Genomic DNA, 22,772 nt, shown 5'->3' on the forward strand with positions numbered 1-22,772 from the left:
GTAGGGCCTAATAGACATTAGGCTTCTTGCCTAATAGACAGTTGTTGAACTTCTACTCTGAGACAGGAAGCAACTGGGATGTTGTGAGCAGTGCAGTAATGATACTTGATGTACTCTCTAAAAGGCTTGTTGGACTGGCTTGTTGATGAGACTGTTAGAAGCAGTTAGAAGCTGTTGATTAGACTGTTAGAAGGTTAGAAGCAGACTAGCTAGGAGGCTCTTTTTTGCTTTGTGATGTAGGAGGTGTTGGTGGCTTAGACCAAGGCGATAGCAGTGAAGTAGTGAGAAACTGGATGTATTTTGGAGGTAGAGCCAGCAGGACTTGCTGATGAATTAGATAAGATATTCGTATTCAAAGAAAGTGATCAAAGATGACCTTAAGATTTTTGGCCTAAAGAATTATAAGCATCTCTATTTACTGAGATAAGACTGATAGCGAAGCAGGCTGGAAAAGAATAGTTCAGTTTTGGACATGTTACATTTGAGATATCCATTAGACATTCAAATGGAGGTGTCAGGTGGGCAAGACCTCTCTCAGGGGTCAAAATTTACATGTAGACATAAATTGAAAGCCATGAAATTGGATGGCATTACCCAGGGAGTGAGTATAGATAGAAAAGAGAAAAGGCTCAAGAGTTGAATCCTAGGGATAATCCAACATTCAGGGGTGAGGATGAAGAGGAAATTGAAGAAATTAAGAAGCATGGCCAGTAAGATGAGAGGAAAACAAGAGAATGTAGTACCAGGTTCCCAACTAACAGTCTTCTTGACTGTTTCCACAGAGCTTCATTTGGGGATGTGGAAACAAGGCCAGTGAGTTAGGCAAATTTGTCAGGAGGTTGTTTCTGTTTTGCTGCATTAATTTCAAAGTTAAATATAGTTAAGTTTCTATTTTACTTTTATGGAACTGATCTATTTTTATCACACTGTTTCTTAGCAAGTTGTCACCTAGCCTGTAGAAGGTCTAAGTGACTTCTATTAAACATGAATTCTGCTGATTGCTTTGTAGACTTTTTTTTTTTTTTTAAGATTTTATTTATTTATTCATGAGAGACACAGGGAGAGAGAGAGGCAGAGACACAGGCAGAGGGAGAAGCAGGCTCCATGCAGGGAGCCCAACGTGGGACTCGATCCTGGGTCTCCAGGATCACACCCTGGGCTGAAGGTGGTGCTAAACCGCTGAGCCACCAGGGCTGCCCTATTAGAGCTTTAGATTTTTTCTTAGATACTTCTTGTAGTAAAGCCTAGCTTTACCAACAGTGGAAAAGACTTCTTTTATATTTAATATATATACACATACACATGTATGAAATATGCGTATATATACAAAATATATGTGTATGTACATATACATATGAAATATTTACATCTGAAATATATATATATACATATGAAATATATGTGTGTATATATACACACACACCCACACCCAGGTATGCTGGTATTTCCTATTGTCCTTTCTTTTTTTTTTAAATCTTTTTTTTTTTTTTTTTTAATTTTTATTTATTTATGATAGTCACACACAGAGAGAGAGGCAGAGACCTGGGCAGAGGGAGAAGCAGGCTCCATGCACCGGGAGCCCGACATGGGATTCGATCCCGAGTCTCCAGGATTGCGCCCTGGGCGAAAGGCAGGCGCCAAACCGCTGCGCCACCCAGGGATCCCTATTGTCCTTTCTTTAGTTCATCTTAGCTATTATGCTTCTCCTATACACTGTATATTTTTAAAATACACTTTATCCATAAACAAATGTCCTTTAGATATTAAAGTAGAAATATTTACGTTTTTTAAAATGTTAAATATATGAAAAATATTTCAAATTGATTGTTGCATAAAGAAGAAAGGGAGGGGATCCCTGGGTGGCTCAGTGGTTTAGCGCCTGCCTTTGGCCCAGGGCATGATCTGGGAGTCCCGGGATCGAGTCCCGTGTCAGGCTCCTGGGCATGGAACCTGCTTCTCCCTCTGCCTGTGTCTCTGCCTCTCTCTATGTCTATCATGAATAAATAAATAAAATCTTAAAAAAAAAAGAAGAAATGTGTAAATAGAAGTTGTTGGAATTAGTTGAGATGTAGAAAGGCAGACATTTTGAATTTTCTTTTATGCCTCTCATTTCCTCTGAGACCTAGCTGTAGGAATTTACATGGCTTGATTTACAGCAGTAGATCTTTTAGGCAATAGAAAAATGAAGGACCTTTATTTAAGTAACATAAATATGCAAACTCCCAGGAGGGGGCTTATGGTTTTTGCCTCTCTCTTCCATAGTACCTTATATATGGTGTTTAATAAATGAATGAGTATAAAGTTTACATATGAGTCCACAAGTTGTGTGGTGGCCAGAATATTTTTAAAGCACTCCAGTGGTAGTTTGGATTCAGTTCTGCTGAGGAATACTGAAGTATGATGGGTGCAGTCACTGCCACAAGCCTTTGTTTAGAGTTCTTCCTTGTTGCCTCTATTTATTTTAACTTTGGTTTTCTCGGGTATCGTTTCCAGAAGAGCTTTGAGGCAGTGAATATGGTTTAAATTCAAATATAATTAACCCTCGAACAAAGGGAGGTTGGGGGCGGAATGACTTCCCCCATACAGTTGAAAGTCTGGATATAACTTTTGACTCCCCCCAAATTTTACTAATAGTCTCCTGTTGACTGGAAGCCTTACTGAAAACATAAACAGTCAAATAATACACACTGCGTATATTATTCTATTACATTCTTAGAGTAAGCTAAGGAAAATTTTTTGAATATTTACTTATTTTAGAGAGAGAGAGAGTGTGTGCGCACAAGTGGGGAGGAAGGGCAGAGAGAGAGGGAGACAAGCAAACTCCCTGCTAAGGAGGGAGCCTGATGAGGGACTCCATCCCAGGACCCTGAGATCATGACCTGAGCCAAAATCAGGAGTCTGACACTTAACCAACTGAGCCACCCAGGTGCCCCAGAAAAAAGTGTTTTTTTTTAGATGTATTTATTTATTTTAGAGAGAGGAGGAGAATGCGTATGCATGTGGAGCAAAGGGAGAGAATCTCAAGCAGACTCCCTGCTGATCAGGGAGCCCAAGGATCTCACCACTGTGAAATCATGACCTGAGTAGAAACCAAGAGCCAGAGACTTAACCAACTGAGGCACCCAGGCACCTGGAAGAGAAAATGTTATTAAGAAAATCATCGGGATGTCTCGGTGGCTCAGCAGTTGAGTGTCTGCCTTTGGCTCAGGGCATGATCCTGGAGTTCTGGGATTGAGTCCCGCATCAGGCTTGCTGCGAGGAGCCTGCTTTTTCCTCTGCCTATGTCTCTGCCTTCTCTCTGTGTCTCTCATGAATAAATGAATAAAATCTAAAAAAACAAAAAAAAAATCATAAGGAAGAAAAAATACATTTACTACTGTACTGTATTTAATTTTTAAAATCTGCATGTAAGTGGATTTGCATAGTTCAAATCTGTGTTGTTCAAAGGTCAACAGTAAAACATGTAGTTGATACTGACAGTATCATGCCATGATAGTTCTGAAAGGAGCCTTAGATATCATTTACAGTGAAGAAACCAAGGCTAAGAGATTAGGGGCCCTGAGAACTTTTTTTTTTTTTTTTTTTTTAAGATTTTATTTATTTATTCATGAGAGAGAGAGAGAGAGAGAGGCAGAGACACAGGCAGAGGGAGAAGCAGGCTCCATGCCAGGAGCCCGATGTGGGATTTGATCCCTGGACTCCAGGATCATGCCCTGAGCCGAAGGCAGGCGCCAAACCGCTGAACCACCCAGGGATCCCTCAGAGAATATATTTGACTTGCAGCAGACAGCAGACTAGAGTCTGGTTATTCCAGTACACTGTGCTCCATAGTTATTTTATTTAAGCTTAGAAAAGAGATGAGCTTGACTTGAGTTTAGCAAGCACTTCAGGCTGCATGTCATAGTCAAGACTGTTAAAGTATGCCTTTTGAAAACTGGCCTGCTGCTGCATAGGCTTTATGGGTTAGAGCTGCCCTGATCTGACCACCATTGGTAGTATCTTGGTTGTTATCTTGACATTGTTAGTCTTAAACCTAAGTTATTTTACCTGGAATAAATATTATTTATTTATTTAAAAAAATATTTATTTATTCATGAGAGACACAGAGAGAGAGGTAGAGACACAGGCAGAGGGAGAAGCAGGCTCCATACAGGGAGCCCAATGTGGGACTCAATCCCAGGACCCCGGGATTACCACCTGAGCGAAAGGCAGACAGACACGCAACCATGGAACCACCCAGGTGTCCCCAGGAGGCTCTCTTATAAACAAAAAGTCCATTGGAATAAACTGGGAATTCAGAATGTAGCAGCTTTTCAGTGCCACTGAATTGTGACAGTCTCATATTGGCTGGGCTGTTGCCAGGTAAGAAGAAATCCTTTCTTCCTCCTCAGGTAGTCATTTGTGTTTGCAAGGTCTCTCTCTGTTGGTTCTGCTATTGAAGTGTGGTGGGGCATGAGAGCTCCCCCTTCTGGCCTGTGGCTTCCTATTTAATGAGGTTTCCCTTCATACATTTCACACCATCCTTGGCTCACAATGTATTATATTTGGGAGTTTAAAAGGTTTGGCCTGGAAACTGGGAGGCTGGGGAAAGAGAAATACAAGGATCAGCCTCTGTTCTAATAAGGCCAAAGAAGATTCAAGGTCTAGTTACTATGAGATAGTGTTAGCTTGATTTTTAAAATTCACTGGGAATAAAACGTTTTATAGTGAAATTGGCCTAGCAGTCAGCGCAGCTAAATTCCCAGTGATAACTGCAAGGCTCAGGCTTCTGTTCAATTGGTTAATGCAGGGCATATCTGCATAAGGAGCTCAATATGAGAGAAGATGAAGCAGGAAGGGAAAGGGGACAAGAGGAGGACAGAAATGTCTTTGGAGAAGAAAATAATAAGGGAAAGAAAAACGGGATAGGGAGAGACAGAGGAGGCTGGAGGAGTGCAGGTAACATCTGCTGAGGTGTTAAGACAGGAATTTCAGGTATTCTGAAATTTGCTTGTACTAATTCCACTGCTGGTCACAGATTTGCTTGGAGTAATGAAAGTATCTAAAATACAGTGCATTATTAGTTATGATTTTCATGAGGCTCCATAGAGAGGAAAACCTTTTCCTCTTCTGAAATTTAATGGAGGATAGAGACAGTTTTCCTATGTAAAATACTTTAGAAAACGAGTGCTATTATGTCCAAACCCTTAATATTTTTGATTGATTACAACCTAAATTTTGTTTTTAAGAAAGTCATAATTAGCCAGTACACTTTGGATTGTTTTTGTTTTTTTAAGATTTTATTTATTTATTCATGAGAGAGAGAGAGAGAGAGAGAGGCAGAAACACAGACAGAGGAGAAGCAGGCTCCATGCAGGGAGCCTGATGTGGGATTCGATCCTGGGACTCTAGGATCACGCCCCGGGCCGAACGCAGGCGCCAAACTGCTGAGCCACCTAGGGATCCCCTAATTGTTCAATATTAAATATTTACAGTGTGCCAGTTGTGTAGTATATATAAGTGACAGTAACCATTCTGTAAGAATCTGTGACAAAATAGCAGTAATAACTAACATTTGTTCACTGCTTTCCACATGGCAAGCAAGCAAGCTCGGTGGTAAATGCTTCATAATTATTGCTTCATTTAATCCTGACAACCACCTTAGAAGGTGGCATTATCTTCTCTGTTTTGCAGGTGAGGAAACGGAGACTAGGAAGTTTTTAAGTACTTCACCCAGGTTCTTACAGTAATTGATTATATGGGAGGAGGGATGGACATAAGTGTCTTCTCATATTCTGAACTTCCTATACGGTATGTCCTGTATTAACAAATGAAGCAGAAACCTGAACTCCGGATTGAAAGTCTGTCTGGCATGATCCATTCATGTCCATAACCACTACATTTGCCATCTCCTTAATGACATGCACTATTATAATGCAGATTGGAAAAATCTACCAGTGTAGGGACCACATGGATAACTTTATAATCAAATGAGATTATCTTTTTGCTTCTTATAGGAAAAATATTAAGAGGGAGACTACTGGTCTTTATGACTTTATGGTCTGGCCTAGCTTGTCTCTTTTATGGTCAGCACTGATAATGTCTCTTGTGTGAATGAATTCCCTTATTCATTCATTAAAAATTGAGGAGAGTATATATATGATGTTACTGTTGTTTTTATTAATGAATGTTTATAAAGATTTTACTATATAAATATAAAGCATTTACTAACTTCATAAATCTTTCTTTTTATTTTTTTAATTTATTTTTATTTACTTATTTATTTTTAGAAGATTTTATTTTATTTACTTATTTATTTATTTTTAAAAGATTTTATTTATTCATGAGAGACACAGAGAGAGAGGCACAGACACAGGCAGAGGGAGAAGGAGGCTCCATGCAGGGAGCCCTACGAGGGACTCGATCCTGGGTCTCCAGGACCACGCCCTGGGCAGAATGCGGCGCTAAATCACTGAACCACCGGGGCTGCCCTCTTTCATCTTTTTAAAAATATCTTTGCTCTTTTTACTGGGTTTTATCATGTCTTTTCTTAGCATAAATTATTACTTGTCCTTAGATAAGTTTATAGTTTTTTTAAGATTTTACTTATTTTTTCACGATTGACACAGAGAGGGAGAAGCAGGCTCCATGCAGGGAGCCTGACACGGGACTCGATCCTGGGACTCCAGGATCATGCCCTGGGCTGAAGGCGGCGCCAAACCACTAAGCCACAGGGGCTGCCCTGGTTTATGGTTTTTAAAAGGAATGTATGTTTACTTATGAAACCATAATTAGAGCTGGATGCACAGTCAGGAGCCAGGAGTCCAATCCTGGCCTGTGAGTTAGGACATCTGTGGGCTCAATGTTTTCATCTATTTCAAAGGGGTTAAGTGAAGTGACTGATTTCTGAACATACCACTCCTCTCTTCCATGAGCCTGAACTTGTTTTTGAGTGAAAAAACTAAATGTATCTGTTTTTGAAAAAATTAATCCTAAATGATAGAGTACAAGGGTATATATATATGTGTATATATATGTACACCACATATGCCACATGAGGACCAATTGAGTAATTATAATTTCAGCCACAAGGAAAGGAAAAAAAATCCATTAGTCTTTGCAGTTCCCTTTACAGGAAAGGTGCAGTTTTTAATAAGTTTTTTGAAATATTAATATCAGTTCATGGACTCTCAGTTATTATTTACATTGGCCCTTAGGGAGCCAGGGACCTCTGTTTGAAATCCCTGTATTAGATAATCTCTAGAGGTCTATACTAGCAGTATGAATGATACTGCCAACTATCCACAAATCGGATACTGCCAACTATCCCACTGTAGGATCTTAGAATATTTTTTTTCCACCTAAAATTCTTCATTAGCTTTCTTAGGATTCAGACTCTACCCTGTATCTTATTTTGTTCAGGCTGCTTATAAATAACAAATTTATTTCTCACAGTTCTGAAGGCTGGGAGTCAAGGTCAAGGTGCTGGCAGATCCTGTGTCTAGGGAGGACCCTCTTCCTGGTTTACAGATGGCTCTCGTGTGGAAGGGCTGACAGCTCTCTTGGTTCTCTTTTATAAGGGCATGAATCCTATTCATGAGGGTTTTACCCTCATGACCACTTCCCGAGGGCCCCACCTCCAAATACCATGACACTGGAGATTAAATTTCAACATAACGAATTTTGAGAGGGACACATATTTAGTTTATAGCAACCTGGTTTGGAAAGCTCTTCGTGATCTGGTCATGTCTACTTTTCCAGCCTTTTCTGATCGGATCACTCCTTCATGGCTATGTTGATTTTCTTGAAGGTCCTTAAAAACCGGAAGCTCTTGCTAGTCTCATACTGTGTTCATCTTCTCTTGTCTCCCTGAAATCCTCTTTTTAGACCAGCATTGTCCATTATAAATATAATATGAGGGATCCCTGGGTGGTGCAGCGCTTTGGCGCCTGCCTTTGGCCCAGGGCGCGATCCTGGAGATCCAGGATCAAATCCCATGTCAGTCTCCTGGTGCATGGAGCCTGCTTCTCCCTCTGCCTATGTCTCTGCCTCTCTCTCTCTCTCTGTGTGACTATCATAAACAAAAACAAAAACAAAAAAAATTATAAATATGAGACACATATGTAGTTTTAAGTTTTCTAATAGTCTAAAAAGAAATAGATATTAATTTTGATGATGTATTTTATTTATGTATGTAGGATATTATTTCAGCATATAATCAATATGAAAATTATTAATGAGATACTTAACATTCTGTTTTTCTTACTAATCTTCAAAATCCAGGGTGTATTTTACACTTACCTCACATCTCAATTTGGACAAGTCACGATTCAAGTTTTTAATAATCGCATGACAGAGCAGCCCCATATCTTTACAATATTGGCTTCTTCTCATCATTTAGGTCTCTGCACAAGTGTTACCTCCTCAGATTGGCCTCAGACCATCCTGTATAAAATAGTGTTCTTCCTTTCTCTGCCTGCCCCACTCTTGCCAGTAGCCCTACTTTATTTTCCTTGTAGCACTTATTGGCACCTGACAGTTTACAATAAATGTATTTGTTTACTTTTACTTTTTAAAGTCAGTTTTCCCTATTAGATTTTTGGCTCCTAGAGGGCAAGACCTTTTTCCTTCTTGTTTATTATTGCATACACAGTGACCAAAATAGTGACACACATAGATTGTTAGAATAAAATAATTTCGAGATAATTTGAGATGGACAAAAATAGACCTTTTCCTTTTTATTACTGAAATTAAAATTAGCATATTTGATTTATGTGTGGGTTTTTTTATCCTCTAAAATGGAATCTAGAGTTTTTTTAAAAATGAGAAACTTGGGATGCCTGGGTGGCTCAGCGGTTGGGCGTCTGCCTTCAGCTCAGGGCATGATCCCGGAGTTCTGGGGTCGAGTCCCACGTCGGGCTCCTGCATGGAGCCTGCTTCTCCTCCCTCTGCCTGTGTTTCTGCCTCTCTCTGTGTCTCTCATGAATGAATAAATAAAATCTTTAAAAAAAAAAAAAAGAGAAACTTGAGATTGATGAAATAGCAAGAGAGGAGATAAATGATTAATTTTTGTAAAAAAGTAGGGATGCCTGGGTGGCTCAGCGTTTGAGTGTCTGTCTTCAGCTCAGGGCATGATCCTGGGATCTGGGATCAAGTCCCACATTGGGCTTCTCCCTCTGCCTGTGTCTCTGCCTCTCTCTCTCTCTCTGGGTCTCATGAATAAATAAATAAAATCTTAAGAAATAGTTTAGTAAAAAAATGTATGTCAGCTTTGTGGTGAGCTCCTAAAATTTCTTAGCCTATTTGCTCTTGAAATATACTATGACAAATTAATAATCTTTTTAAAAATCAGTTTTATGCAAGCAAGTGTATAGGTAACAGCAAATTTGTTTTTGTTTTTGTTTTGTAAGCGTATGACATTTATTAATAAACTAATGCTAGATGACATATAAATGGTGAGTAGTATTTATAAAATGTCAGAAAATGTTGTACTAAAGATTACTTGTAGCTTCAACTCTGACTTTAGAGGAATATCTTAGGAAAATGCCTTCATAGTTTCCTCCTTCCTGGCCATGTCACACCAGTTTTAGACAGTCAGCAGGACAGTTCCTTTGTTTCTATGAAGTTTAATTCTCTATATTTTCCCCCATATTTTGTCTGTATTTTTTTTTTAAATTTATTTATTTATTGAGAGACACAGGGAGGTGGAGACATTGGCAGAGGGAGAAGCAGGCTTCCTGCAAGGAGCCTGATGTGGGATTCAATCCCAGGACCCCAGGATCAGGACCTGAGCCAAAGGCAGATGTTCAAGCACTGAGCCACCCAGGGGCCTATTTTGTCTGTATTGTACAGTACTAAAATGTTACCATCTAATGACCTTTTAGCCAGAGATTCTAAAAATTTTTAATATGAGACTGTTTTTTCCACATTACTTTTCAAACAAAATGAGTATACGGAGCTAAGAAGTGAGAATTCTAGGAAAAAAAAAGGAAGTATATTAGATGCTCCTGAGATGGCACATCATGAAGATAAGTTGCTTTCCCAGACATCCCTGTGCCTTTTCAAAGAATCTGACTTTTACTAATTTTATTCTAAATTAAATATTATAACTTTTAATTAACATGAACTTTTTGAGTTAATACCTTTCATTTTTCTTTTATAAACTTATATCACTCGTACAAAGCTATTTTTTAATTCTTTCTTTAAATGACTTTCAAAGACATGTACTAGCACTATTAAGTCAGAAGTCACCTTAATACAATGAAGCTATGAAAAGAGCTGACATTTATAGAGTCATGAATTGTGATTGGTGATTTATAAACATTACTTTTGGTCTTCACACTAACTTGAAGGTGTTATTTTCCTCATGTGAAGTGTTCACCAAACTCTCAGGGACTGAAAGCTGGGATTATCTCCCAAGCTGTCTGACTGCAATATAGTCCTCTTCCACTGTGCTCACCACCCCTTTGGATCCTCTAGACCAGCTGTCCTCGACTAGAGAGTGGTGACACATTGGTGGGCCTGCTGGTTCCGAGCTGAGTCACAGTAATTATTAACAGTAGTTGAGATACTGAGGTTGTAAATGATACGGGTTTTAAAAATAAGTGAGTAGAATCAAGGTTTTCTCTCTAATGATGCCATTCTCACTCAGTTCCATTCTCCTGTGCTTTTATTGGGTGGAAGAGGAAGAGGTGGAATCATAGGCACCACTGTAGTAAAAAAAAGAAAAAATTGTTCATAATCTGAGGACACACATGGGAGTATGTTTTTCAATACTATGCTGATCTAGACAATTAGATACTTTTTAGATACTTTGCTCAGTTATAAAATGTGATGGTTTCTTGGGAAGAGCTTTAAACCACAGAGTGAAATAAAAATAGGAGGTAAAATTATAATTTTAAAGAGTTGTAGAGTCTTTTAAGTTCAACTCTGCTGTGAGGACCAGCATGCTGAATGCTTAGATGCAGGTTCTGAAGTCTGAAACCTGGGATGCCTGGTTGGCTCAGCAGTTGAGCGTCTGCCTTCGGCTGGGGATGTGATCTCAGAGTTCCGGGATCGAGTACCGCATTAGGCTCCTGCATGGAGCCTGCTTCTCCTCCCTCTGCCTCTCTTTCTGTGTCTCTCGTGAATAAATAAATAAAATCTTAAAAACAATAAAAATAAAATAAACTGTGAAACACAGTTTTAAGATAATTTAAAGTAGTCTATTTTCTACATCACAAAGGCCTTGTGTGATGTAAATCCACCTGTTTTACATAATTTTCTCCTACCCAAGCCTGGAGAATCCAGGTACCTGCTTTGAAGACCAAGTTTTCTTGCCCTTACTTCTTGTCTTCTTTTCCAGTATAGCACGTTCTTACAGTCATTTATTTAACACAGAGACTTACTCTGTAGTTCAAGGAAACAGTGTAGAAGTGATACATAAATTAAGTTTTTGATAGTCTATTTTTTAAAGATTTTATTTATTTGACAAGTTGAGAGCGCACAAGATGGGGGAGGGATAGAGGAAGAGGGAGAGGGAGAAGCAGCAACCCCCCCCCCCCCCCAGCAGGGAGCCCGACGTGGTGCTTGATCCCAGGACTCCGGGATCATGATGTGAGCTGAAGACAGACGGTTAACTGATTGAGCCACCCAGGTGCACAGTTTTTGATAGTCTTAATTCTTCTGTTCAGTTTGGCACAAATTTGCTCAGACCAGACTTTTTGTACATTTTTTTTCCTAATCCTTTCTTCAGAGATCACCCTTACTTTCACCTCAGTCCTCATGAAACTGCTTAAAAAATTGCTCGTTTGGGGGGCAGCCCCAGTGGCTCCCCGGTTTGGTGCCTGCTTCAGCCCAGGGCTGATCCTGGAGACTTGGGCCTGCGTCGGGCTCCTTGCATGGAGCCTGCTTCTCCCTCTGCCTCTGCCTCTCTCTCTGTCTCTCATAAGTAAATAATATCTTAAAAAAAATAAATCCTTCAGTTACCTTCATCTCCAGCAGGAACTGGGCAGAGTTTCTTATTTTCCATGGCTTTTCAGGCATAATACTTTGTGTTCCTAGTATACCTTTAGTTTCTTTTTCTTTTCTCATAGTTATTTGAGAAAACAGGGACAATCTGGTAGATCAATATTTTTTCTGTATAATAAATTTACATCCTTTTTTCCCTTTCTTTTTGCTGTAAATTGGGACTAAAATAAGGAAGGATTGTTTCCCTCTAGACAGGTGAGACAGGAATTGTTGGGAAGGAGAGTGAGCATCTTGGACTCTTTTTTTTTTAAATATTTATTTACTCATGAGAGAGCGAGAGCGAGAGCAAGAGAGAGAGAGAGAGGCACATAAGCAGAGGGAGAAGCAAGCCCCATGCAGGGAGCCCGATAATGGGACTCTATCCCAATCCCAGTACAGGTACCGTAGGATCAGACCCTGAGCCGAAGGTAGATGCCCAACCACTGAGCCACTCAGGTGTCCCCTTGGACTCTTGTATGATTTCTTGATTATAAGAATCGGCATCAGCCTATCGAATGGAATTCCATGAGAATCATCTACAGACTTGCATAGGAATAATTTGAGCAGTAGAAATTTAGAACTGGTTATAGGTTTAAAGATTATGGATGATTCACTTCCAGGACCACAGTGTTTTATTTTATTTTCTAGGTTAATTTCTCTTCACTTCATTTAACCCTAACCTTTAAGGAAATTTAAAAGGCTGGGGTAACAAGATAACAGATTGTTTCAGAATGTTTCCCACCTCCTGTCTCAAGTGTATTCTATTTCTTAATAAATAAACTTTTGTCTGGATTTCAAGATATTCTGGCTCAGCTCCAGGGAAATTAGCTTTCCACCTTGACTTCATTTGCTTTGTGCCATTGTTCATGAGAACAATGACTGTGATTTCACAGTTTCTTGAGGTGATTGTGCCAAAATAGGTTATTTTGTTTAGCTGTTCTCACTCCTGGCCAGCAGTGCTTATTTTTCCATTGGCAGCTATAGCCACCATTTTATTTTATTTTATTTATTTTTATTTTTTTAAATTTTTATTTATTTATGATAGTCACACAGAGAGAGAGAGAGAGAGGCAGAGACACAGGCAGAGGGAGAAGCAGGCTCCATGCACCGGGAGCCCGATGTGGGATTTGATCCCAGGTCCCCAGGATCGCGCCCTGGGCCAAAGGCAGGCGCCAAACCACTGCGCCACCCAGGGATCCCTGATTTTAAATAAATATGTGAAAGGTGTGTGTGCTCAAATGTAAAATTTTGTGTACTCCTCACAGTGAAGGATGAACAGACCTCATTTACTGTGAACCACGCGTAAACTGTCTTGTCCCTGGTGGAAGAGGCCAGCAGGAAGAGTGTAAAATACAGGTGTATGGAGGGTGGAAGGCAATAGAAAATCACACCTCAAGTCAAAAATCCTCTTTTCTTGATCTTACTAATTTTTCTCTCACCCCCTCTTCTACTTGGAACACAGATTTTTATGGTTAAGAGTGTGAGAAATTGTACAGAGGTATCCAGATTAGTGTCCTAGACCCTGGAGCCCCCACAGGTTTAATTCAGGGCTGGGGGAGTCATTACAGTCTCCTGCACAAATGTTGCACCTACTCAAGTTTAACAAAATCACATTCACTCTTCCCTGGAATGAAATCTCTTCAAAGCAGGAGTAAAAATTTAGCTTTTTTCTGAAGGTAGCCATAAGGCCAAGAAGTAGGCATACTTTGTTGAATCATTAGGGGGCAGAGGGCTCGATGTGAAATGTCTGTTGACATGTATGCATGTTTAGTATTTATTTCTGTGCCCCACTGAACTCCGTTGAATAGATCAGGTGACAGCTTTTATCTATCTGAAAGTCAGTCTTTGAGAGACAGCTGAAGCCTTGGTGTATGTGTGTGAGGGAGAGAGATTGGTGGTGTTTTTTTTTTAAATATAGGAGAAGTAACTTCTTAAATCCTTTGCTTTTAAAAATAAGAAATTGTTTTGTAAAATTCAGATTTGCTTTGGGACTGACAGTGTAAATGGTTGTATTATTTTAGTAAATACAACTGAAGAGTTTTTGAATGTCTTCTGAAATGAGATATAGTCTTCTCTCAAGTGTGGGAACTGTTTTATTCCCTGTTCCCCTGATTCCCTGACCTCTGCCTTTTGACCCTGCTGCTTTGTGATGAGATTATGGGCCCCTGAGCTTTTCCCCAATATACCCGAGGTTTCCTTACACAGCAACATAAAACTTTATGCTTCCTTAAAGGATGTTCTTAGAATTCAGAAGAACATTCAAATTTAATTGTGGACATGAGTTTTGTAAATATTTTTTTTCTTTAAAAAGTCTTTTTCTTTTTTTTTTTTTACTTTCCATAGTACCTATGTATTTTCTAATAGGAACTTTAATTTGTGGGTATTTGTATTTGTATGACAATGTGTTTTTTCTTTGGAGTAAAATTTTGTAAAGTAGTGTTGATTATTTAGGGAGAAACTAAAATTAGAGCTTTCCAGGATAAGGGAACCCAAGAGAGACCCAGCTGTTTACTCTCCATTAGTTGTCTATTAGGTATGAAAAGTTAAAATTTGGATGTAGGGAGTGTCCTACAATAGCAACAAAATGAATGTTTTTGGAGAAAAATCAATGCATTAATCTGCTTTTCTTATAATAAAGGCTTTTTAGAAACTTTATCAGTTGTTTAAAATAGAGTAGAAAGGAATCAGGGATAGACCAAAGGAGATGAACCCATATGGTTTTGCTACTTGTTGGTAGTACATATAAGAGGTTGTTTGTGTTTTTTTTATCCCCCCCCAGACATTTTAGTAGGACTTTCTGAGGAATGTCTGTTTTATACACTGAAATATTCCGCCAGGAGTGAGGATAAATAAAATAATTGTTGTGAAATAATAAAAGGCAGTAAGTGCTTTTTAAAAAATTGTGGCTTTTAAATTATAAAAATAATGTATGCTCATTTTAAAAAATGGAGAATACAGGATTGCATTAAAGAAAACAATGATTACCTGTAATCCCAAAGGGGTAGAATTTAAAATAAAAATAGAAGTTCTGATTTCTGGTCACTAATTAGAAGCCAGAGTGACCATTTTACTGAAGTGGTGTGGTTAAATGAGCTGAGCAATAATCTGAGAAACACAGTAACATTTTTTTATGTCAAAGTCATTGCCACTGATTTAGCATGTGACATTTTTAAAGACCTCTGTAAATAATTGTTGATTGAAAGAGTGAATAAATAGAGTTGTCTACTTCAGGTGTTTAATTTGAGGGATAACAAATTCTTAGTACTTGCAACTTTTTTAAAAACCAAAATTCTTTATACTACCAGTAATTAAGGTGAAATGGGAAAGAAAGAATAGCTTTGAAACTGAGGAGTTTAATGTTACAATAATCTATCACAATTTTTTTTTCCCCACTATGGAAAAGAAAGGGGAAAGAAAGCACTGGTGACAAAGGAGATGGGAAGACAGGAGAGAAGCTAGTGAGCAAGAGGCAGTTCAGTGACAAATAAGGTAAACTTTTGATCTGGGAATCTGATTTGTTTGTAGTCACATAGCAGGATGGAAATTTATTTAGATGGTATAAGATACTTCTGACAGAAAATCTTTGTTCAGGTTTCTGGAAGAGAATAATATTTTAGGGAGACTGAATCTGGAAGCAGCAGTAGATTTAACACTTGTCCCTCACAACTCCTTTCCTGTCTCCCTTTGTAGGGACTGTGTAAACATTTCATGGTCAGTGCTGGCACTAGCTGTAGAGAATACAGAGAATGTCTGTTTTTCTTTTCATGTAGTGGAGTAGTAAGAACAAGGACAGTCTTTTATTGTTTTGCAGTGTTTTGGCTGAAAATTACTTTACTCCTAAAACACACTTGTTATTAGTTTCATATGTTTAAAACAAATTAAGACCTTAAGAAAGCAAAGAAGGGATATTTGTCATAGTAATTGAAAAAACTTATACAAGGGTAGATGTGCTTATCTCGTTTTCTTTAAATCAATTTATTAGCGTGAATAGGATTTTTGTTGTAATGACAGTGCTTTCTAAAATTTTTTTGAGTAAATTAAACCTTCCAAAAAAGAAAAAAAATACTTAAAAATTTCTTTTTAAGCACAAAATGAGGGGGGAGAGAGAGAGAGAGAGAGAAAACCCTAGTTAGTTTTTGTCTGGAGAGAGATTATTTGCATTTTTGTTTCTACTTAGGTTATTTTTTAGGATGGGCAGAATTAAGGTGAATTTTGGTTGCTCTAAATACTGTGACCGGCACTGGTTTTTAAAATTTTTTTTTTTGGAGCATATAACACAAGAAAGTAGAGGAGCAAACTATGGGGGAAAAGGAGCTTATTTTTCCCCACATCTATGCTCCCCTATTTTGTTTCTAGAATCAAATGTACATGTTACATACTTAAAAGATATGTAGACTAGCTTGCTTTTAAGTATTTCATGGAGTGGGAGATGATTTTGTAAGAGAGGTTGAATCTAACTTTTGGATGATTTTTCTGTCACAGTGCTTGTGGTTATAAGTCAGAGAGGAACCCAAGAACTAAAGGAATTTAGCTGCTTCAAATAACAAGTTTTTTTAGGGGTGGGATGTTCAGGTATAATTTGAGCAGAGTTCTGGCATTGCAGTTCTTTATGCTCTGTTTGTCCCCAGTGTTGATGACTTCCTTTTCAGTGTGGCTTTTTTCTTTCAAGGTGATAAAATGGTGGTAGGAGTTCAGGCTTCACATTTGCATATCACACCCTCCCTAGAAGAGATTTAACTTTCCTCCTTCACTCCCCACTCACATTATGAAATACAAATCTAGGTCTTTGCTGTGATTAGACCACTTTAGGTCGCACTTCCCCTGAGGCCAATTTTTAATACAATAGTGTGACAAGGAAGATGGGATTAAAGTAGAGACCAGGGCGCTTGGGTAGCATGGTCAGTGGACTGTCTGACTCTTGATTTGGGCTCAGGTCCTGATCTTGCAGTTGTGTGGCTGAGCCCTGCATCTGGCTCCATACTCAGTGCAGTCTGCTTGTCCCTCTCCCTCTCCTCCTCCTCCTGCTTTATCTCTAAAACAAATGAATAGATAAAAATCTTAAAAAGAAAAAAAAAGCTGTCTAAAGATGGTTCGGGATGAAAACTAGGGCTGCTTCACCATGGAAGGGGAAAGGAAGTGGCTGTTGGTAAGCAACCTAACTTAATGCCAGACTATGAAGAAGGCCCTTTGAGAGACAGAAAAGAGCCCCTCAAAGGTTTGGAGCAAGAGAATGTCAGCTCAAAGCTGTGCTTTAGGAATATTACTCTGGACGAAGGGTGTAGAATGGAATTAAACTAAGAAGAAACTAAACCAATTAAGAAATTGTTGTTCTGCAACTTTACCAGATTCATTTATTCTGATAGGTTTTTGTTGGACTCTTTAGTGTTTTCTATGTATAATATCATGTCATCTGCAAATAGTGACAGTTAAATTTCTTCCTTCCTGACTTGGTTGCCCTTTTTTCTTTTTTTTTTTCCTTTCGAATTGCTGTAGCTAGGACTTTCAGTATTATGCCAAATAGAAGTAATGAGGGTTGGTGTCCTTGTCTTATTCCTGACCTTCGAGGAAAAGCTCTTTTGTTTTTCACCATTGAGTGTGATGTTTGCTGTGGGTTTTTCATTTATGGGAGGCTTTATTATGTTGAGATATGTTCCTGCTAAATGCACTTTGTTGAGTTTCTGCATGAACAGATGTGGAATTTTGTCAAATGTAGAAGACTGTTTTACAAACTAGAGGAGAAGGGCCTGAATTAGGATAGTGGCAGTGGGAGTAAAGAAAAGAGGATGGATATAAGAGAGAGGACAGACATTAGATAAATTGATTGGACAACTTTATTGTATGTGAGATTGAAGGAGGGATGAGACACATAGAACTGAGATTTTGGGCCCAGGCAACAGGGATATATGATGGTGTTATTCAGAGAAGGAAGGAACACAGGAGGAAATAAGTTTTAGAGAACATTTAGGTCCATTTTGAATTTGTGGTAGTGATAGTACATATAACTATTTTCCTTTACATCAGGGAGGACTAAAACTACTTTCTTGGGACACCTGGGCTGCTCAGCGGATGAGCGCCTGCCTTCAGCCCAGGGCATGATCCTGGAGTCCCAGGATTGAGTCCCACATTGAGCTCCCTGCATTGAGCCTGCTTCTCTTTCTGCCTGTGTCTCTGCCTCTTTGTCTCTCATGAATAAATAAATAAAATCTTAAAAAAAACAAACAAACTACTTTCTTTACATCTTATTATGATAGAAATATTTATGTTAAAGGGTGTGTGTACAAATAAGTGGTGGAGCTAGAACTTGAATTCAGGGCTTCAGATGCAGAGTTCTGTGTTCTTTCCCTAATGTCACACTTACCTCCGTTTGTAGACATAACTCATGAATTTTTCCCTCCCTCCCTCCCTCCCTCCCTCCCTCCCTCCCTCCCTCCCTCCCTCCCTTCCTTCCTTCCTTCCTTCCTTCCTTCCTTCCTTCCTTCCATTGAGGAACCAGGAATGGGTGCATGTTAATTTAAATCTGTACTTTTAAACACAAAATATAAAAATTCTCTAATTAAGAAAAATGTAGAGCTAGCCAGATACAAGCTGAGACTAGTTTTGAATTAGGATGGTTTGCTGGGCATTAATTAGTAAGTAATTTACCTATTTTCTGCAGTGCTTCAGTTTGTAGCTAAAACACAGAGGTTTTTTGTTTGTTTGTTTGTTTGTTTGTTTTTTTAACACAGAGTTGTTTTTGTGATAGACTTTAGTAGTGCATTTAAAATGTATCTGTATTCTTCAGCAGTGAACCGTATATCCTTTGACATTTTGGGGTTTGTACAGCAAGCAATTGTCTAACCAGTTGGAATGTCTGCGGGGTGCTTGCCATGGGTTCTAGGTGTCCCTACCTAAACTGTTGAGGTCATCTGGTAATACTCTAGAACTGTGTGTATTGTTTAGCTGATCTTGCGTAAATGGTGCTTACTTTAGAGCCTGACGGGAAGTTAATTGCTTGCTAAACATTAGCTATTATCCTTATTAACATAATTGGTTGGAGGAAGCCTCAGACACTCTGATGAGATTTAAGGTGTTGATAGAACTCTCCTTCAATTTCAAGACAATCCCTCAGAGGTTGTGTCCTTTTTTTCCTGAGGGATAAGTTTATCCATATAAAAAAAAAAAAAGGTAATACATTCATGTGGTATCATTTTCAGAATGTTTAAAAACATATATCTCATCCTTTTTCCTAGCCTTTCAGGTCCTTTCCTCAGACACAATCATGTTACCATGTTCTTGTGTGTACTTCTAGAGGTATTTTCTGTGTTCCATGGCATGTTTTTAAAGTTAATTTTAGATTATACTCTTTGAACTTTGATGTATTTCTCTTATGCATGTTACTGCCTTTTTACCTCACTTTTTTTTGTAACAATAATAAAGGTATTGTTCAAATTATATTTTCTATCGTTTGTTTATTTATTTATTTATTTATTTATTTTTAAAGATTTTATTTATTTTATTCATGATAGTCACACAGAGAGAGACAGAGAGGCAGAGACACAGGCAGAGGGAGAAGCAGGCTCCATGCAGGGAGCCCGACGTGGGTTTCGATCCCCGGTCTCCAGGATCGTGCCCCGGGCCAAAGGCAGGCGCCAAACCGCTGCGCCACCCAGGGATCCCTATTTTCTATTGTTTAAAGCAGGTCAGATACAGTCCCTAATTTGCAGTTGGCAGTCCTGTTCAGAGATGCTAAATGAATTGCCTAAGTTTACATTGCTAGTGGCATAATAATAATAATAATAATAGTTATTATTATTATTTTGCTAGTGGCAGAATTAGAACCAGAAGGAACGTTCTTCTGAGTCCAAATCCAGGCTCCTTTCACTACAGAGGAACTTAGCCATTCTCTTGTGTCAAAGACACAAGATGGACAACAATGCACTTGTACCTATAAAGAATGATAATAAACCCATACATGTTGCCTTAAATGACATTGTAAATGAAAACACGAATAGCTTTGGGCCATTTTACACTTGAGATTACAGATTTGGTTGGCTGCTCATCTATTTTAGGAGTAGATTATCTACATGTAATTAAATGCACCTATATAAGCAAGACATACAAGTTAGGCAAGAGGGCTCAACAACATAGATGTAAAAGGACTCAATAGGTAGAATCTTTTCTTTTTAGCAGGTAGTTGAAAGTCATCCACAAGTGTAAATACATATGTTGAATTAATAAAAGTTTTACTTAAAACCTTTATTATCTGAATTATATGATATCACCTTGACTTTATAGAGTCTTGTGCTGAAGGGAAGTTTCAGTGGATTATAGTAGTAAAGCAGGAAATTATACAGTATAGAATATTTTTTGTTTAGAAAATTAAAAAAAAAGTGTAGAAAATTTGAAACGTAAAATATGTTAGAAATAGTTACCACTTTTCTGTGTATGCTTCTAAAGATACTGTGTTCCTCTCAAAGCTCATGTTTGCTATAATATTTTCTCTATATAAAAGAGAATAGTTTAGTTAACTCTCAAGTGCCTGTCAACTAATTATCACCTGATCGCCAGTATTATTTCATCTTCACTGTCCTACCTCCTTATTATGCCTGTGAGTTGGTACAGTATTATTTTGTAATAAATTCCAGATTTTATGTCATTTCATCCATAATACTTTATAATGTGTCTCTAAAGATAAAGGCTCTTTTTTTTTTGTTTTTTTTTGTTTTATTGTATTTTTTTTAAATTTATTTTTTATTGGTGTTCAATTTACTAACATACAGAATAACCCCCAGTGCCCGTCACCCATTCACTCCCACCCCCCGCCCTCCTCCCCTTCTACCACCCCTAGTTCGTTTCCCAGAGTTAGCAGTCTTTACGTTCTGTCTCCCTTTCTGATATTTCCCACACATTTCTTCTCCCTTCCCTTATATTCCCTTTCACTATTATTTATATTCCCCAAATGAATGAGAACATATAATGTTTGTCCTTCTCCGACTGACTTACTTCACTCAGCATAATACCCTCCAGTTCTATCCACGTTGAAGCAAATGGTGGGTATTTGTCATTTCTAATAGCAGAGTAATATTCCATTGTATACATAAACCACATCTTCTTTATCCATTCATCTTTTGTTGGACACCGAGGCTCCTTCCACAGTTTGGCTATCGTGGCCATTGCTGCTATAAACATCGGGGTGCAGGTGTCCCAGCGTTTCATTGCATTTGTATCTTTGGGGTAAATCCCCAACAGTGCAATTGCTGGGTCGTAGGGCAGGTATATTTTTAACTGTTTGAGGAACCTCCACACAGTTTTCCAGAGTGGCTGCACCAGTTCACATTCCCACCAACAGTGTAAGAGGGTTCCCTTTTCTCCGCATCCCCTCCAACATTTGTTGTTTCCTGCCTTGTTAATTTGCCCCATTCTCACCGGTGTGAGGTGGTATCTCATTGTGGTTTTGATTTGTATTTCCCTGATGGCAAGTGATGCAGAGCATTTTCTCATGCATGTTGGCCATGTCTATGTCTTCCTCTGTGAGATTTCTGTTCATGTCTTTTGCCCATTTCATGATTGGATTGTTTGTTTCTTTGGTGTTGAGTTTAATAAGTTCTTTATAGATCTTGGAAACTAGCCGATAAAGGCTCTTTTATGTCCACTTTAATATAGTGAATTTTGATTTTCTATTTATTTTTTATTTTTATTTTTAAAAATTTTTATTTATTTATGATAGTCACAGAGAGAGAGAGAGAGAGAGGCAGAGACACAGGCAGAGGGAGAAGCAGGCTCCATGCACCGGGAGCCCAATGTGGGATTCGATCCCGGGTCTCCAGGATCGCGCCCTGGGCCAAGGGCAGGCACCAAACCACTGCGCCACCCAGGGATCCCTGATTTTCTATTTAATCTTTAGATTTCAATTACAATTTATGTATCGAATAAATACTATGAAATGCCGTAGTCTCATTAACCAAATGCAGTAATTAAATCAAGAAATACATTTTATGTGTGCTTTTAACATTTTTAAAGTAATATTGTCAGAGGTTTTGAGGAAGTAACTAATTATTAAAAATTATTCATATCCCAGCTTAGAAATTTAGAAATCTTAAAAAGTTTCTTTCTTTTAACACTTTTGTTATAAATAAGCTTGTCAATATGGCTGTTTCATTATATTAGTTAACTATTGCTGTGGGACAAGATTATCCTAGAATACAGTGCTCGGGGATCCCTGGGTGGCTCAGTGGTTTAGTGCCTGCCTTTGGCCTGGGGTGTAATCCTGAAGTCCCTGGATCGAGTCCCATGGCGGGCTCCTTGCAGGAAGCCTGCTTCTCCCTCTCTCTGTGTCTCTCTCTCTGTGTCTCTCAGGAATAAATAAATAAAATCTTAAAAAAAAAAAAATAAAATACAGTGCTCAAAACAAATGTTTATTATCTTGCATACTTTGTGAAGGTCAGGAATCTGGGAGCAGCTTAGCTGGGTGCTTCGGGCTCAGAGTTTCTCTTACAAGGTTGCAGTCAAGCTGTAGGCAGGAGCTGTAGCCATCTCAGGGCCTTGCTCAACTGTAGCTGAAGAATCCGCTTCTAAACTCATTCTTGTGATTGGTTGTTAGTAGGCCTCCCTCTCTGTTCCTCACCACTTGGGCCTCTCCAGTAGGCTGCCTGTGTGTTCTAATGATGTGGCTGCTGGTTTTTCTCAGAGCAAGTGATCAGAGACAGGGAGGGACAGGGATAGAGAGAGAGAGAGTGAGAGAGAGAGAGAGAAAGGTCCATGAGAGAAGTCAAAAAATTTTACAGCCTAATTTCAGAAGTGACAAATCATCATTTTTGCCTTATGCT

The 22,772-nt window shown here is 38.6% G+C and overlaps 1 protein-coding gene across 7 annotated transcripts in view; it reads left to right on the forward strand.

Moving 5' to 3' along the window:
• The window catches only part of DENND5B (DENN domain containing 5B), a 199,930-nt gene that overhangs the window by 3,099 nt on the left and 174,059 nt on the right, over positions 1-22,772 (forward strand). The window lies entirely within an intron of this gene.

This window comes from Canis lupus, chromosome 25 (assembly GCF_048164855.1).
Source record: "Canis lupus baileyi chromosome 25, mCanLup2.hap1, whole genome shotgun sequence".
NCBI lineage: Eukaryota > Metazoa > Chordata > Mammalia > Carnivora > Canidae > Canis > Canis lupus.